Below are 18,015 nucleotides of genomic sequence, written 5' to 3'. Positions count from 1 at the left end.
AGGAAATTCTCCTCAGCACTGTGGCAGTAACAATGGATCACAGGAAGGAGGAAGGATGGAGAAACACACATGAGCTGACTATTGTTGAACATGTGACTGGTCCACTGACTTCCTGGTAGTCTTTCTGGCAGTATAGCTTATAGAAAGGGCTTGAGATCAGGTACATACCTTCTTCTTTATGCTCACACCTGCCAATAATTATACATGCACCATGTGTGCCTTCGAGGCTTTATTTCCTAAGGACCTAAACAGATCCTTAATGATCTGTTAAGCCATAAAACCTAAAATGTTATGATTTTGCATTTGCTAGTATAAAACCACTGTTGTGATTTTTTTCTTTGCCTTCACTTCCTCTATTTCTTCCCTTTCACTTTCCTCGAAATGTACATTCAGAAGAGTTGGATTGGCTACTCACTAGGAAACATAGGAATTTTGTTCAAACCTTACGACACTCATGCTCAACCATGAGGGTAAGGATGACTGTATCCTATGTAGAAGACATACAAGTACATAATCAGTTACTAGGTACCCCAGGTAACAAGCTTGGCAAAATATTAAGTGGCTAATACTATATTAAAACTCAAATTGATGGGAATGTGCATTTTGTCCCAGAAAGAAACCTCAAAATTAAATCAAGAAAGCCTGTATCAGAAGACTGTGGAAGGTGGACAAACTTAAGCAGCCCATGCTTGTATAGGATACTCTATGACCACAGGAGCACTAGGAGATGTACACAAGAGATAAAATGTGAACTCACAGTGCATGGGACCTGTCACTGTAATCAAAAAGGAGAGTTGGAACACAGAATTGTCACATGTTTTATAAATGGGAGGAACATAATGAAACTAGAAGTAATTTGGGGAATATTTAATGACCAAAAAAGAAAATTAACAGTGTTAAGCATGTGTATATCATCTTCTAAACGTTGTGTAGTAGTTATTTTCTCAGTAACCAGTACATTTTGTTTGTGGGTTCAAAAGCCAGGTAAAACACTCCAGAATTTTCAATAAAGATTATTTGTAGATATTATTATTGTTTTTATAATTAGGAAAATATCTAATTATATGGTTAGATCTCAGCCATTTAAATTCCTTAAAAGTTAGGGGAAAATAGTTCCCAGGAAAGAAGAAATTTTCTTCAAATGCATAAAATAAAAAACCTCTTGCCTATAAGTTTCAGACTTGCAAACTCTCATAATCACATGAGATAATTCCTTAAACACAGTTCATCTAATTTTCAACTAATCTACTGTTCAGTGGCTCTCCCTTTCTATTGGTTGTATTTTTGCTTTTAACACTAATGAAGGGGAATGAAAGACAGACTCCCCTACCTACTCTCCTAAGAGCAAACTTAATTATGTTCTGTATCCTTTGCTAAGACACATGGGTATGGCCTAGTGACCAGGATCTCTGTCTCTCCTGTTTTCCTGTTTCTGTTTATGAAGCTTGGTAGACCCTAGGGCCATGCGTGGTGCTAAACCATGTCACAGAGACATGCATCCTTCCTAGATGAATTTCAGACTATTACTTATTAGGTTCCTCTTCATTGTAGTCAGTAACAACAGATAATTTACTTATGTTTTTGTTCCTGTTGCTGCAGCAGCAGCTATTGCTGCTAAAAACGTTCACAGGTTCTGAAATCTTGCAGTTCCTCCCAGGACAAGTCAAAAGGTTTCCCTGATACTACTGAACAGAGCTTCACCTGGTCCTCACCTAGTACTGCTGAGGCAAGGAGACATCTTCCATGAAGGAAGCACTTCTCCTGTTTCCTGTGAGGACTCTCATCTCACTCTATACAGAAAAGGAGGTAGGACTGACAAGCAAGATGCTCATTCAATCCTATTCTGCAGACACTTAAATTTGGGCTATGCTATAATCATACTCCAATTCAGTTGGAAATGTTTGTTCTTCACTTCTCAAATTGTAAGTATTCAGACAGAAAAATAACCTATTTAGCATATGCATTTTCTCTGTCTTTGTGCCTGTTTGCAAACTCCCTAGAGGGAAACTTATTAACAACTATAATAAATCTTATAGCCAAAGGTTCTTATGTCAGGAGATTAGAATTATCTCCTTTTCTAAAAAACATATTCTTCTCCACAACTTGTCAAATCAATACATTGTGAGAAGAAGCATATACCACATAGTAGGCACAGACTTTGTTCTGAGATTGCTGCATGTTTGTGTCTCTGTGTGTCTTAGCACTCATGCTCTTTCATGTTTGGGCAAGTCAGCTCCTGTTGTTTTAAAGAATGAAGTTACTGAGTGTCATACAAAATGCCACCCACCCAATGCATTAGAAACAGTCATTTTGTCAGTTACAGTTACAGCTTGTGGCTCAATGGAGACAATTTTCCTGGTAGAAACTGTTTAAAGAAAGGTTTTCTCAATACTGCATATAGGAGCATTCATCTGTATTGCATTCTGTGAAAGATCTAGTTCCAGGCAGTCAGTAACAAGCTTAGTCTCTTTCCTTGCCAAACAGCAGATACACTAATATTTCTGTAATAAAAGCAATGGAATAAACCAAGCAAGATAGCATACCTAGAAACCCAGTTCTCTGGAGCTGAGGCGGGAAAATAAAAAGAACAAGGCCACCCATAAGTACTGAGAAGATCCTGACTCCTGTAGATGGATAGTTGATAGAAAGACAGAAACAAAGGGATAAATCAATGATGGATATACAGTAGATAGAAGACAGAAATATAGATGATAAACACACTATAGCCATATGAGATATGATTATAACCATGAACATAATCATAAACATAAACAGATAGATAAAAGATAGATGATAGATAAATAGCAGAGAGGATGAAGCTATATCTCATTATAGTTTGCTCATATCTTATTTATATCCCGTTCCAAGGACTTAAGTCCTAACTTTGAGTAGAATTTTAATAGGGCAAATTGTCTTGAGGACATGCTACAGTGTGGGAACAAACGACAGACATAAGCAGAAGTGCCAAGATGAAATGAGAGAAGTACACATGGAAAGCAAGCAAATGTGTATTTATCTCAATGGTATTTCCCTCTCAGCAAGGAAACCATTCCCAGAAAGCAGGGAATATGGAATTCACCATAAGCCTGAAGTTAGTGAGAAGCTTGCTATCTTTTTTTCCTATCTCATTGCATCCTACTTGTCTTCTGGAAATGACTGAATTCTACTCTGGCATTCAGTGATTAAGGAGATGAGGTCATTGGTTTGGGCATTATTACTGAGAGGTTAGTGTTAAATTCATGTTTTGACAAATCAGCAGCAGTCAGGCATAGTGGCATCTATTTTTAATCTGAGCAATAGGGAGGCAGAGGCAGGGGAATCTCTGTGACTGAGGTCACCCTGTTCTCCAGAAAAAAATTCCAGGACAGCCAGACTTACACAGGGAAGCCCTTCTTGATAAAGAAGAAGAAGAAGAGGAGGAAGAAGGGAAAGGAGGAGGAAAAGGAGATGAAGAAGAGGGAGGAGGAGAAAGAGGAGGAGGGGAGGAGGAGGAGGAGTGTGCATTTTTAAGAGAAACATCTCTTCTTGATGGGCCTATGATATCTGGATCCTTAACACTTTATTAAGGTAGAGTTCATTATTTTCTGTCTAATTTTTATATTGCCCAGTATTCTGAATCCACTTATATTCTTACTGAGAGAAATATAAGAACAAATACTAGTAGATTTAGAATAAATAATACCTGACCTTTGAATACCACTTCTGTTTTCTTCAAAAACACATACTTTGCCCTGTCTCCAAGATGTGGGTTTTAACATTGGGCAGCCAGAATTTCAGTTCTTTGTAGCACTAGTGAAGGAAGATGACAAAGACGGGGAGGAGGACTAGAAGGAGGAGAAGGGAGAGGAGTACTAGGAGTACTAGAAGAAGAAGGAGGAGGAGGAGGAGCAGGAGGAGCAGGAGGAGGAGGAGGAAGGTGGTACAAGATTTCATTATTTATCTCTGGCTGGCTTGGAACTCACTATATTCAGGAGGCTAGCTTCAAACATACTGACTACTCCTATCTTTCTTATATGAGATATTTTCTTCATTTACATTCCAAATGTTTTCCCCTTTCCTAGTTTCCTCCCTGAAAGCCCCCTATATCCTCCCCCTGCAATGCTCCCAAACCCACCCACTCCAGCTTCCTGGCCCTGGCATTCCGCTGTACAGGGACATACTCCTATCTTTTACTCCTGTGTGCTGGGATTAGAAGAATATCTTACCTATTTTGCCTTCACTGATTCTTCAAGGAGTTATCTCTAACATTGCTCTGGCCTCATGTGTTCAGATGCCCCTGTAACTCCTGTACACCTATGTAATCTTTAACATCTGTCTCAACTTAGTTCCTCATTCTCCTTAGGTCTGTGTTTTCTAACTTCATCCTGTTTTATTGTTACCATCAAGGTGACTTGGACTTGGTAGCTATTTCTTGTGGTCAATTTAAATTGCCTTAGATAAAATTTTTGGACTCAAACTGATGTTCAAATGGGCCGTGTAAAGTTTACTGTCCAAGTTGATGGGTCCTCTGCTTCATTTGTTCATTCTTTCAGCCCTCAGATAAAGCTAAGGACAGCCTTTGGCTGTCACTGGTTGAATCATGATATTTTTCCTTTATGTCTATAGATTTATAATATAGAATGATGCTCACAATTTCTTTTGTAGCATAGCTTTATATACTTGGAAATTAATTTGGAAAGAGAGTTTTAGGGGACGTATATGGTATCTGCAGTTAGAATATCAACAAACAAAGCATCTTCAAGTTAAGCATTTACCCTCTTATGTCATGTAATCATCGATGATGCAATATACTTCTCTAGTTAGAGTAAAAGTAGGCCTGGGGTTAGAAGCCATTTGTACTTCTTTGTTCTACTTGGCATAGGAAGGGGAGGGATCACCTCATATCGTGGGCAGTAAAAGGTCAACTGTACATCAGATATGCCATGTGGAGAGACAGAGGAGGAAAACTGCATAATGAAAATAGGATGAATAAAGAAGTAAACAAAGGGGAGGGAAACTTTGTCCCTGCTCATTTCTGTTCATCTTCACTGCCCTCTTTTACATTAAATCACATATCCCAACATTATGGGCTCTATGGCATGTTGACTTAAATTAAAAAACAAACAAACAAACAAACTTTATAAGCTCACTTATTTGAACAGTTAGTCCCTAGTTGGGAAGTCAGTTTGGTTAGGTGGTGTAGCATTGCTTCAGGTAATATGTCATTGGTGGGCTTTGAACTTCATAGTCACTCTCTCTTCTAGTTTGCTCTTTCCACTTACTGTTTGTAGCTGAAGATGTGATATCTTAGATTTCTGTTTTGGCCTTCATGTCTGCTGTTTGTTGCAATAGTTACTTGCCATATGAACTTGAGAGCCCAGGAATCATAAGTGCAAGTAAATGACTTTTCTGTAAACTTGGCTTGGAAATTTTGTTTTCTAATTTCAATAGACATGTAGCCAATATACTTGAGTTTCTTAAATATTAGTTCATTTTAAAGTATTCTTAAAATCATTTTTAAAAGACGGCTCTCTGTTTGAGTAGGTTAGTATAAAGAAACATGCAGAGAAAAAGGACACAGCAGGGAACTACTGTATTGTTATCTAACCAACCAGCGTTCATCTGCAGGACCTGACCTGATCTCCATGCTCAGGGAGTTGAGCACATACTGGATGGCTTCTCCTCGTTAGGTAGGTGTTCAACCTATAAAATAGAACCAAGATTCAGGCATGGCAGACTGTTTGTCAACCCCATCCCTAGAAAGTAGCATATTGTACATTCCAGAAGTGTTAAATATGTATTATATTATCATTTTCACTCATGCCTCTTGATCATCTACCCTGAAATCAGATATAATGAATTACACTCAAACCATACTGTTTGTTAATTTACAAGGTTTATAGCAGCATTTAAAAAACTTTCAGGTCAAAATGTTATACAATATTTTGGTAATTAATTAAGTACAAAACTTGTTTTACTGAATTAAGCAAACAATCAAATATTTTTATAGAATCAATTCAAAATAAAATTATTTACAGAATATTGTATTAATTATGTACATTGATAAACTCTGTTTTAGTAATAAATTTCGTATTAGATCTGGTGTTTAATCTTGTCAACTTGAGTGGATTTAGTGTTATGGTAGAAACACATGTTTGGTTAAATCTGTAAGAATACTCCAAGAAAGGTTTAACTAAGTTGGGATACTCACCTTAAATGTGGTTGCCACCATCCCATGCACTAGAGTTCCAGTCAAAATAAATGGTAAGAGCAAGTCAAGCACATAAATCCATTGCTCTGACTCCTTGCTACAGATGTATTGTGACCAGCTGTCTAGTAATTGTGCCAACAAACTGACCTTGTACACATAGATTATATTGTAAAAAGTGGATCCAAAATAAATCATTGGAGGGTAATGTTGATATGGGAGTATGGGGGATTATAACTAACACTAAAGGCCTTTGAGAATGAGAGACAGAAAACTATTGTAAAGTTTTCTAAAATATATAAATATATAAGAAAACTTTAAGGGATAATACTCTATAATCTATAATTGGATCTAAGAAACACAGACACAGACACACAGACACACACACACACACACACACACACACACACACACACACACACACACACCATACATATGGATACACCTACCTAACGAGGAAAAGCAGCCTGGGCCATCCAGTATGTGCTCAACTCCCTGAGCATACATATGGCAAGGTAGGTATGGATTGCCTTTTTAAGATTTGTTGGTAAGAGGATTTCCATATACATCCAAGAATGGCAAGATGTTGCTATTGTAACGTAATAATAAGACCCTATTGATGAAGAAAGCAAATAGTTTAATCATAGATCAAGAAAAAAATAAAAAAGGAAATTTCCTGGCAGCTTCATCCCTACTGAGTAGATTTCATCATGACAAATGATTTTATGTGAGCTGATGATGATAAAAATAAACAATGGAAAAATAGCCATGAACCATATGATGATAACACAATATCTATGTAACCAGTTATAATAAGACTGGTCTACTAAAGCATCCTCACTGGTGTAATACTGGCATGAATGCTATGGGAGTAGCCAACCACTTTTTCATTCTGCAAGATAGGACTTATGTCTGATACAAGCTCCTGGGCCAAACACCTTCAGATGTATAGTTCATGGACCACATAAGAGAATCTAATACTATTAGTAATAAATTCCCTACTACATTCTTATTTTTATGCCCATAGATTAGTGAATCTCTCAACTGTCATCACAGAAACTTTCTTTTCAGTAAACTAAGATCATTAGAGAGACTGAAACCTCAGCATATAAATAATAAATTACTGGACAATCAACATCCCTGGGCACATGGCAGGTATGAATTTGAATGAATGATTACTAAGAAATTACTCTTAATCTCAGAACTTGGCTCACCACATACTAACTCTGAAATTTTATATATGTTACTTTTGGAAGTAATATAGACAAGCAAGAGGGCAATTTGTGTATTTAGGAGAGTTCTTAACAAATAGAAAATTTTAATAATTATTTATGTTATGTGATTGTCCTTTGAGCACCAGAGCTAGCTATATCCATTTTGATAGCCCAAGACTTGTTTTACTTCAGACTGAATGTGGGGTGATGCCCTTATCTGAATGTGCTTATTCTTGCCTGCTGTGACATGTGGCAAGAGGTTTCAGTCAGAGTTTCTGATGACATTCAGGTGGATGGCACCGTGGTGGGTACAGATGGCCCTTTGGCAGAGGGTCAGAACAATGACTGGAAACCTGAACCATGTATGCTCTTCCCAGGAGACTGATTGGTAGGGCTAGTTGAGAATCCAAACTATTATGGAGCTGCTGTGGATGAACCTGCAGGTTGGCAATCAGAGGATGGTAAGGCTTTCGATAGCCACAAGTACTGGTTCCCTGGCAGTCAGAGCAATTCTATCTCCACTGTTTCTGGTGATGGCACTTTTCTACTCTCCATCTGGGGGGCTAATCCTGGCTCAGAAGTTGAATTATGATGATCAAGCATCCTGAAATAATTTGAAAGTGAATGACTTGGGAAAAGCCACATTTTTCCATTTAGATTTTATTCACTTATTATAAAATTCTAGCAAATAATAAAAATATTACACACCAAATTTAACCAGCCTCAAATTCTATACATCTTAAATAATTGTATATTAAGAGTATAAAATCTAATGGGAAAAAAGCCGTTTTAAGATAGCACTATTTGAAGTATTACCTCTATCCATTTAAAGAATGTTAATTTTGCCATTGTGAACACAGATCCTAACATGATTGTCAATAGACAGGGCCACATACAAAATTTCATGCATCTGTTTCAGGGCAGTGTTTCAGTCATCCTTGTAGCTACCATGTAGCCATAGGTGAAATGTTGTGTATCCTGAAACTGATGGCTAAACTGTAAAATGAACTATATGTTGGACTCTTTGTAAAAAGCCAAGTTTTCTGTTCAAAGAGCTCCATAAATTATTATTGATTTACTCACAGATTACTTTACTATTCTCTAATTATTTAATATTACCGTGGCCATTTGTGCATGTAATAATTATTGCTTATGGAGAAAACTGATATTTAACATTTTTAAATACAAAGATTAGGTTGTAATTATAATTATAATAAGGTAATATAGGCAAACATGATTCAATTGATAATACTATCTCTTTTCAAATTATTTAACTTCCACAACTTAAGTGTTTATTTTGTGGGCCACAGTAAGTCCTGGTGGCATTATTGAATGACAATACCATATGTTATATGTCTAGGAGGAAACACAAATTAAATTCCAAAGCAGTAAAATAAGCATAAATTCAAGACTGTTTTAAATAGATTAGTGTGTAATCTGACTATGGTAAAAAATGTCTAATGGTCTGAGATCTTGATGAAGATGACAAAATCCATTACCTATCAGATGGATGAAAGACACAGAGTCCAGTTGAGGTTTGAAAACAACATCTGGTTCCATCCATTTGCCTAAGAATTTCATGAACTCATTGTTTTTAGTAGCTGAGGAGTACTTCATTGTGTAAATGTACCATATTCTCTGTATCCATTCCTCTGTTGAGGGACATCAGAGTTCTTTCCAGTTTCGGACTATTATAAATAAGACTGCTATGAACATAGTAGAACATGAGTCTTTATTACACTCTTGGGGCATCTTCTGCATATATGCCCAGGAGTGGTATTGCTGGGTCCTCAGGTTGCATTATGTCCAATTTTCTGAGGAACCATCAAACTGATTTCCAGAGTGATTTTTACCAGCTGGCAATTCCACCAGAAATGGAGAAGTGTTCCTCTTTCTCTACATCCTCACCAGCATCTGCTGTCACCTGAGTTTTTATCTTAGCCATTCTGAATGGTGTTGAGGTGGAATCTCAGGGTTGTTTTGATTTGCATTTCCCTGATAACTAAGGATGTTGAACATTTCTTTATGTGCTTCACAGTCATTCGGTATTCCTCAGTTGAGAATTCTTTGTTTAGCTCTGTACCCATTTTTAATAAGGTTACTTGATTCTCTGGAGTCTAACTTCTTGAGTTCTTTGTGTATATTGGATATTAGTCGACTATCGGATGTAGGATTAGTAAAGATCTTTTCCCAATCTGTTTGTTGTCCTTTTGTACTATTGACAGCATCCTTTGCCTTACAGAAGTTTTGCAATTTTATGAGGTCTCATTTGTCAATTCTTGATGTTAGAGCATAAGCTATTGGTGTTCTATTCAGGAACTTTCCCCTGTTCCCATGTCTTGTGGCTCTTCCTCACTTTATGGATGGAAATATAAAATATCATCCCAAGTGAGGTAACCCAATCAGAAAAGAACAAAAATAATATGCACTTACAGATAAGTGGATATTAGCCCAGAAGCTCAGAATACCCAAGATACAATTCACAAAACACATGAAACTCAAGAAGAAGGAAAACCAAAGTGTGGGTATTTCAATCCTTCTTAGAAGGGGGAACAAAATACCCATGGAAGGAGTAACAGAGACAAAGTGTAGAACAGAGACTGAAGGAATGATCATCCAGAGACTGCCCCATCTGGGGATCCATCCCACATACAACCATCAATCCCAGACCCTATTGCGGATGCCAACAACTGCTTGCTGACAGGTGCCTGATATAGCTGTCTCCCGAGAGGCTCTGTCAGTGCCTAATAAATACAGAAGTGGATGCTCACAGCCATCTATTGGACAATGCATAGGGTCCCCAATGAAGGAGCTAGAGAAAGGACCCAAGGAGTTGAAGGGGTTTGCAGCCCCATAGGAGGAAAAACAAAATGAACTAATCAGTACCCCCAGAGCTCTCTTAGACTAAACCACCAACCAAAGGAAACACATGATGGGATTCCTGGCTCTAGTTGCATATGTAGCAGAGGATGGCCTAGGCAGTCATTAATGGGAGGAGAGGTCCTTGATCCTGTGAAGGTTCTATGCCCCAGTATAGGGGAATGCCAGGGCCAGGAAGCAGGAATGGGTGTGTTGGTGAGCAGGGGATGGGGAGGGCATGGGAGTTTTCAGGAGGGGAATGAGGAAAATTTGAAATGTAAATAAAGAAAATATCTAATTAAAAAAAACAATTAGCTGTGAAAAAATTAAAACAGGGAGAAGTCTTTCATAGCACTTAGCATCTCCTGCCTCTGATTTCTTCCCTTGTCTCACCTGGAATATGTAAGCATACTCCACCTTTTCTCTATGCACTCAAATCCCACCCAACTTTCCTAACTTCACTTGTGTGCCACAGTTATGCTCTTATCTTCTTTAGTGTACTAGCTGAAATACTACTCTGTTAGTTTCAAAGCGTATTTAAAACTGCAGCTGACATAATACATCATTTTCTCTTGTTGTTTCTTTTGTCTTACTTCTCCTACTCTGTTTGGCAAGACCTTAAATAATAGAATATTATGAAAGTTATCCTCAAAAAACACTAATTAAAATGGACACATTTTATGGGTCCATGGCATGATGTCAACGGTTGAGATGGGCAAAGGAAAGCAGAACTTGATGATGCCAGCACTACAGAAAATGGGCAATCCCACTAACCCCGTTCTTCATATTGGCTTGCTCAACAATTTAAGAACCACATTATTTGAACTTATTAAATGCAACACAGATTATATATATCTATATCTATATCTATATCTATATCTATATCTATATCTATATCTATATCTATATCTATATATATATATATATATATATATATATANTATATATATATATATATATATATATATATATATATAAACATTGATGAACATGGTTGGAATGTTTATATGTAAAGATTAAAATAGCCTACTTATTAATTTTTTGTCTGCAGTTTAAGCATTTCTGTCATGCAAGGCACATTTACATTGTGATAGATACAGGAATTTGTGGGTAGACAATGGCTTATTTCTTCTATAGTGTTATGCAAGCTCAGGAGGCTACATAAAGGGAATAACACAGGATTGATTCGTGTTCCAAAGTATAGATAGAAAAAAAGCTCCAGATTTATCCTGGATGCGATAATCACAGTGAATGGGACCACAGAGGATGCCTTTGGGTTTTCAACATGCTTTGTGTCAAAATAACAAAAGGAATGTAGAGTCCTACAATCTCAATCATCAGGCAGTCAGATGGAGAATGGATAGTGTATTCTAAGAAACAAGTATCATAAACAGAATCAGAAGATCACAGTGTACATCAAAGGGCCCACACTGAATCTTAGTGTAAAACATGACCAGAATGCAAGAAAAGATGCAAATATATAAAGAAAATGAGATGTGAAAGTCAATACTAGTGATGATGATAAATGTCTGGACTGTTCTTATCATAGATATACATCTCTTCCCATGTGACATTCTTTTATCCCGGTTTGCTTTAAGTATCATCCAAAACAACTGACATGTGGTTTACACTCTTTAATTTGGGATATGTGAAGTCTGATGGCAACACTATGGTGGAATAACAACTACTACAACAACAGCAAAAAAGATTGTAGCCAATGACAGTCAGAGTAAGTATATTTGGCAGCATAACAAGTTTAATAGGAGCTTTGATATAGCCTGTTATGAAGCACAGCCACTGTAGTTACTACTCCAAGCAAGAAAAACAAACAAACAAACAAACAACAGCAACAGCAAAAGGTCGTCAGAAAGTGCTTAGAACTGACATTTTCATAGAAGTTCCAGCCACATTGACTTACCAACATGAAAACACTTTGTAGAGAACTATTTGATCACTAAATGTAATGGAGGTGTAGGTGTCTATCCCGGAGTATACTGCTAACAACTATTTAAGAATGACTGCTTTGGAATTGGGAGTGGTCTGCAGAATGGGGTTAAAAATCTTGGGAGCATTATTGTTCTCTATAGTGGCCTCGTGAATCAGACATCAGAAACTACCTCCTGAAAGACGTCACTTCTCAGAAGGAGGGTTGAAAGCCTTCAAATACAGGCACAGATAAAATAGATTAATTATCTAATTATTAAATATGGCCATTTTACCAGTCTATTAGGTATCAGATTCGGTGAATCTTGATGAATATGTGAGGCTTACTCTAAGGATATAATTCTGCACACTTTAATCTGTTCTTCCTTTAATGAAAAACAAAACAATTTATAACTGCCATCTACTAAATTGTTTCCTTTTCTGGGACAAATCACACAGAATGATTGTTCTTTTCTTATAATGAAAGAAAGTAACTTTCAGGAGTATTATAACATCGTAGATTACGAGGACTCAGAGCCACCAATGCATTCTCTCATTATGAACTGATCCTGAACTCCTTACAGCAGGTTTAGAGTTAGACAGACAACCTGAGCCACTGTCTCTACAGAGCTGAGGAGGAAAATGTAATAGCCCATCAATCTGAAGAGTTTGTTAAAAAAAAATTATACCTGCAGAATCAAAGACAGAACGCACAGTGGGGGAGAAAAGGCATTTTAAAAGAAAATAAATAACTGAATAACATCTATTGGGTAAAAATGGTTCATGTATTCCTATGGTTGAATAAAAAGCATTTGGCTATCTTTGCTTGCCAATAGCATAAATTTCCATTTTATCTTCAAAAAATAAATTATTATGACAGTTTATGAGTTAGGGCTATGAATGACTGAGTTTAGAGTTCAGTATCCTGGGATATGAAATGGATTCCTTATACCACTCTTTGTTGGTGGCTTCTTTAGTTGTGACCTTGAACACTAATTCACTGAAAGATGTTTAGTCTCTGAAGACATACAAATGCTGAACAGTAAATTAGGAGCATAATCCATAATATGTGTAAAGAATTGTCTTCTAATATTAAATATATCTAAAAATCTTTATATTTCAGATATTTAAAATGCAATTGCCTAAATATTATTTTGGAAATGCTCAAATGTTTGCCCATTATAATGTGAAAAAGATAAGAACCTGCCTCTTTTGGGAATATTTATTGTTTCAATGTGGATAAGTAAACAGAAAATTTGTCTAAACTATCTCATTTGCCTTCTCTCTCCCTTCCTGTCTTTCCACCATTTCTACTTTTTCAGTCAGGCTCAAAGACAATCGATTCTCATGGATAGTGTTACATTCTTTTGTAGCTTTTCCTCCTCATGACATTTAGAAATAGCAGAGTTGAAAATCGGCTTTTAATACATGTGCATGAGATATGAATTCCTCTTAAATGGGACTTTTTTTTTATTGAAAGACTCTGGCCTAAGATGAATTAAATAACTAAGAATTAAATATTGCTCTTTATGTTTCTAAGACTAGCATTGTGATATAATCTAATTTCTATTATCCTGCCTTTTTATTAGCATTTAAATTTTTATAAACATTTGCTGGCTCAAAACGGATATTATGTTCTTGTTAATGTTATCTATCTAATGCACTCTCCCCTTCTCATAATAACTTCTAATATTGTTTAACTGTTAGAAACTTATTAATAATTTTTGTATGCCAAATTAACAGCTTTCAAAATCAGCATTAATTATTTCAATGTTTTATTATTTTACAAATAAATATGCTTATGTCTCAACTGTCTGTAGAAATCCATGGGGGTTTTCATTCCAAATTATGTCTAGAATATTAACATAAGTTGAAAAATGGATAGCAAAGACTCCTTGAGTTTTAAACAAATATAAGAGTCAGACTTTGTTCACATTTTGACACAAGTGCTTGACTCAAGGTGATTTTAATATCTGTAGTCCTGTATCCCTTGATGAAAGAACAGAGATAGGACAAGAAAGCATGTATGTTTGTACTTTACATTTTACTGTCTGATTCAATCCCCCCAGACAAATTGCCATTCATTTGTTTTGCATCAATGACAACCTGACAATAAAGTTAAACTTCAAGGCATCTCACTTGGAAAAATAAATAAATAAATAAATAAATAAATAAATAAATAAATAAAACCTTTATTTCAAATCATGAAACAGAAAACAAACAAAGTCTACTGAAATGTTCTCAGAAGGTTTATTGCGGATGTAATTGTCTCTTTCTGATCCTAATGAAGGATCATTCACTATCTATACATTTTACCTTGTGATTGGCACTGAGGCATACTCATCATGTACTCAATCAATACTACTCATTGATGTAAGTTGAGAAGAACTGAAAAAGTCAACAACAGAGTCCCGAGCTACTGTCCTTCTCATGTATTGATACATGCGAATGTGTGTGCATGCATGCACACACACACAAGACAGACACAGTGAAAGAGAGAGAAACAGAGCAAGATAGAGAGACAAAGAGACAGAAAGACAGAAAGGCAGAGACACAGGCACACATAGACAGAAAGAAAAGGGAGAGGAAGAGAAAGAGAGAAGGGGAGAAGGAGGAAAGGGGAGGAAGAATCAAGATTAGTTTGTTTTCATGTATTTGAAATCAACAAAATTTAACCTCTATATGGAAGCAGGCAATCTAAGCTTGAAGTGGGCCTTAATGAAGAAATATATGACCCAGAAGACACAGGTTAGATGGTACTATGTCCCATTCATATTAGTTGTCTGAGAATTCCATGTGATGCTTAATAACTATTCAATAGGATCCAAACACACCTCAAAAGCTGCGTGAGGCTGAACCTCTTTTAGCAGTGCCAGCATCATGTTTGCTTCATTCCTTCGTAAATGTAGTGCTTAATATGCTTTGAACAAGCCTTGGTCCCGTCATGAGAGACAATATTTAAACCACAAATAAATATGACTGTTGGTACTGAGAAACATAACCTTGTTTATTTTGATATAATATTTGTTGCAAATTTAAGTAAAGCCCTACAATTTGCATAATAAAAGTAGTTCTACTGAAGCAATATGAACATGTAATAGCATGAAAAGAAGCACGAAAAGATATACAGGAAACACAAGATGCCAGAATTTCTCTTTCCCCTTATGGATCTCAAAACTCTCACTTAATACAAGTGCTCTGATCAATAAGAATATTTCAGAGAGCCCCAGAAATCATATTCAAAGACTTGAATTTCTGCATGTCTAGAGCAGACACTCATCCCCATCAGTATCTGATAGTCATGGACCTTCTATAAATTCCAGTCATCTTCTTCCACTCCATCTGAGAATATAGCCGGCAAACTGAATGCATTGTACAAAGGATGGAGCGTGATAATAATGCTTCAAAAAGGATTGTTTTTGGAGATCAAGTATAAAAGATAGAAGGAACATGGAGTCATTACTTCCCAAAAACATCCCAAGAAAGAGGCAGAGAGTAATTACCTCATCTCTTCTCTAAAGTGCAAAAGACTCGTTGCTTTTTGTGAATTGGATTTCAAAAGGTTTCTCACCATAGATTAAAAACCAGTTTAATAATTGTCCCCTTTTGTTTGTTTCTCTAGAAAACTGTGCCTCTTTTAAGTTCAAACTACATGGGGGATTCTTGTTCAAATAACTCCATTTTTCTAGATTTTAATTAAAAAATAGGTGAAGACCCAGGTTCTGAAGAGCAATTATATTAAAGTTTGTTGTTCACCTGGTTCCAAAGGAGTCCACCTTCCCAGCTTCCCTGAACCTTTCACAATACAGACAATCTTATCTGCTCTTCATCTTAATGTCTTACTTTCATACTCAGATTCAGCAAGGTAATATATCCCTTGGATGATGCAACAGTAGCCACTCACTTTTAGTTTATTCATGAAATGTCTGTATCTTTATTGTGTAACCGTTTTCCTCAAGATTTAAACACTGTATCTTTGAAAAAACTCCTAAAGCCACAAGAGAAACAACTTAACATATCTCCAGGAAGTCCCTGAAATTGACCAGAGTTTCTAGGCCCCACAATACCAAAATATACAAGTCAAGCTAATGAGAATCATTATCAGATACACAAAGCTACACAGAAGTCTTTGAGACCCTGCTGTCCCTACCAGCCCTACCAGCAGGTGCCTGGAAGAATTTAGACTAACAAGTCCCTTGAAAAGGTCACTCTCTGACCTGCTGGGCTGCTTGTAAATATTTCCGGAATGTTCTTCCCAACAGCAACACAACAAAAATAATTTTAAGAGCATGTACCATATCAACCAAGATAGACCATATGTTACTAACAAAACGTTTCCTAATAAATATAATTTTAAACCAAAGAAAATCTGTTGGCCTCCACAGAGGAAAAAAAAAAAAGTAACAGTACTGGGAAAGATACAGCTCTGGGACACTGCAAATAAAAAACAAAAGAAATGGTACACTTGTAAATAACATGAGTGTCAAAGAAAGAATTGAAATAAAAATTATAAAAAATAGAATTTAATAAAAATGAAAATGCACCCTATTAGAAATTAAATGAAACCCCTAAAGCAATAGCAAGAATAATTTTACAGCTAAGTAACTATTTTAGATTAAAAGAGTAAATGAGAGAAGTGAAATCTACACAAAAGCTGAGATAAAGAAGAGAAAATGGATGAATCCAGAGTAAGCCCTTACATTCACAACACAATTCCATAGCCACTCCTCTCCCCCCATATTCCAGGCCTTACCAGAAGAGAACTGGACCTTAACTGGTGTCTAGTTTGTGGCTTGGAATGTGAAGAATCTTAAAGGCTAATTTTGCAGAAATAAGCAGTATTGGTATTTTTACAACCTGAGTTAGCCGTATGCATATTGATCGTACTTTTCTGTCTGACGATTTTGTAAGTGTGAATAGACCCTTATAGGTTTTGTTGCAAAACTATTAATGTCTCATACATGTCTGATATTTCATCAAAGGTACTGTAAGATTTAGTTCAAAGGCCATTCAATGATCCAATACGCAGATATGGTTTTAAAAGAGTCTTCTGTGTTGGCCATGGGTACAAACATTCCAAACTTTGAGAAAGAAAAGTTTATAACTATCTTAAAAAAAAAGAAGTGATAAAGGATAGCATAATGAAAATTAACACTGCCCCATTGTTGGTGGGATTGCAAGCTCGTACAACCACTCTGGAAATCAGTCTGGCAGTTCCTTAGAAAATTGGACATAGTACTACCGAAGGATCCAGCAATACCTCTCCTGGGCATATATCCAGAAGATGTCCCAACCAGTAAGAAGGACAAATGTTCCACTATGTTCATAGCAGCCTTATTTATAATAGCCAGAAGCTGGAAAGAACCCAGATGCCCCTCAACAGAGGAGTGGATACATAAAATGTGGTACATTTACACAATGGAGTACTACTCAGCTATTAAAAAGAATGAATTTATGAAATTCCTAGCCAAATGGATGGGAGGGCATCATCCTGAGTGAGGTAACACAATCACAAAGGAACTCACACAATATGTACTCACTTACAAGTGGATATTAGCCAAAAACTTAGGATACCCAAGATATAAGATACAATTTGCTAAATGCATGAAACTCAAGAAGAATGAAGACCAAAGTATGGACACTGTGACCCTTCTTAGAATTGGGAACAAAACACCCATGGAAGGAGTTACAGAGACAAAGTTTGGAGCTGTGACGAAAGGATAGACCATCTAGAGACTGCCATATCCAGGGATCCACCCCATAATCAGCTTCCAAACGCTGACACCATTGCATACACTAGCAAAATTTTGCTGAAAGGACCCAGATATAGCT

This window comes from Mus caroli, chromosome 18, assembly GCF_900094665.2.
Source record: "Mus caroli chromosome 18, CAROLI_EIJ_v1.1, whole genome shotgun sequence".
Lineage (NCBI taxonomy): Eukaryota > Metazoa > Chordata > Mammalia > Rodentia > Muridae > Mus > Mus caroli.
The sequence above is the reverse complement of the archived record's forward strand: the minus strand, read 5'-3'. Positions refer to the sequence as shown.